The following is a 2,175-nucleotide window of genomic DNA, read 5'->3' on the forward strand; positions in this document are numbered from 1 at the left end:
GTCAGGAGTTCGAGACCAGCCTGGCTAACATGGTGAAACCCCACTTCTACTAAAAAACCAAAAATTAGCTACACATGTTGGTGCATGCCTGTAATCCCAGCTACTCAGGAGGCTGAGGCAGGAGGATTGCTTGAACCTGGGAGGTGGAGGTTGCAGTGAGCCAAGATTGCGCCACTGCACTCCAGCCTGGGCAACAGAGTGAGACAGTTTCTCAAAAAAAAAAAAAAAAAAAAATTAGCTAGGCTTGGTGACATGCACCTGGAATCCCATGCATTTGGGAGGCTGAGGTGGAAGGATCATTTAAGCCCAGGAGACTGAGGCTGCAGTCAGCCATGATCATGCCACTGCACTCCAGCCTAGGTGACAGAGTGAGACTTTGTCTCCAGAAAAAAAAAATACCCTCCTGGGATAGTATCCTGAGCTGGGACCAGAGCTGGCTGGAGCCTCTTTGCCAGCAGCAAGGAGGCCTTTCTTCTACTAAAGCCTAGTGTGCCAAGACTGCATCCAAGGCTACTGCAATGAACTGAATGTTAGCGTCCCTTCAAAATCCCTATGTTGAAATCTTAATCCCCAAGGTGATGGTGTCAGGTGGGGCCTTGGGAAGTGATTAAGTCTTAAGGATGGAGCCCTCATGAATGGGATTAGTGCCCTTATGGAAGGAAGAAGCCCCAGCAAGATAGCTGGCCCTTTCCACCACGTACAGACACACCAAAAAGGCATCATCTTCAAATACAAAGCTGGCCCTCTCCAGACAGAATCTGCTAGCATCTTGATCTTGGACTTCGCAACTTGTGACAAAATAAATTTTTTTTTTTTCACCCTGTCGCCCAGGCTGGAGTGCAATGGCATGATCTTGCTCACTTTAGCCTCCAGCTCCCACGTTCAAGTGATTCTCCTGCTTCCGCCTCCTTAGCAGCTACGATTGTAGGTGTGTGCCACCATGCCCGGCTAATTTTTTGTATCTTTAGTAGAGACGGGGTTTCACCATGTTGGCCAGGCTGGTCTTGAACTACTGACCTTGTGATCTGCCCACCTCAGCCTCCCAAAGTGCTGGGATTACAAGTGCGAGCCACCACGCCCAGCCAGACAAATAAATTTCTATTGTTCATAAGCAACCCAGTCTATGGAATTCGGCTGTAGCAGCCTGAAGAGTCTAACACAGCTGTGCTCATGCTGTTTCCTATGGACTTACAGCATCTTTCACTTTTCACACACTCCTATCGTGTCCCAGAATTGGTAGGTTTTTGGTCTCACTGACTTTAAGAATGAAGCTGCCGACTCTCACAGTGAGTGTTACACTTCTTAAAGATGGTGTGTCCGGAGTTTGTTCCTTCAGACATTCAGATGTGTCTGGAGCTTCTTCCTTCCAGTGGGTTCATGGTCTCGCTGTCAGGAGTGAACCTGCAGACCTTCGTGGTGACTATCACAGCTCTTAAAGGCAGCGCATCTGGAGTTATTCATTCTTCCTGTTGCATTTGTGGTCTCACTGGTTTCAGGAGTTGAGCTGCAGACCTTTGCCAGTGAGTGCTATAGCTCATAAAAGCAACCTGAACCCACTGAGCAACAAGTTATTGCAAGGAGCAAAACAACCAAGCTCCTACAGTATACAAGAGGACCCAACCATGTTGCCCCTGGCTGGGGCTGGCAGCCTGCTTTTATTCCCTTATCTGGCCCCACCCATATCTGGCTGATTAGTCCATTTTACGGAGAGCTGATTGGGCCACTTTCCAGAGAGCTGATTGGTCCGTTTTGACAGAGTGCTGATTGGTGCGTTTACAATCCTTGAGCTAGACACAAGAGTCACAGAGTGCTAGTCCTCCAAGTCTCCAGTAGGTTAGCTATATACAGAGTACCAATTGGTGTATTTACAAACCTTGAGCTAGACACAGAGTACTGATTGGTGTATTTACAAACCCTGAGATAGACACAGAGTGCTGATTGGTGTATTTACAATCCCTTAGCTAGACATAAAGGCTCTCCAAGTCCCCACTAGACTCAGGAGACCAGCTGGCTTCACGTAGTGGCTTCTGCACAGGGGCTGCAGGCGGAGCTGCCTGCCAGTCCCGAGCCACGCCTGCACTCCTCAGCCCTTTGGCTGTCCATGGGACTGGGCCGCTATGGAGCGGGGGTGGCGCCCCTTGGGGAGGCTCGGGCCCCGCGGGAGCCCACCGCGGG

Source organism: Colobus angolensis, unplaced genomic scaffold (assembly GCF_000951035.1).
Source record: "Colobus angolensis palliatus isolate OR3802 unplaced genomic scaffold, Cang.pa_1.0 Scaffold119, whole genome shotgun sequence".
NCBI classification, from domain to species: Eukaryota; Metazoa; Chordata; class Mammalia; order Primates; family Cercopithecidae; genus Colobus; species Colobus angolensis.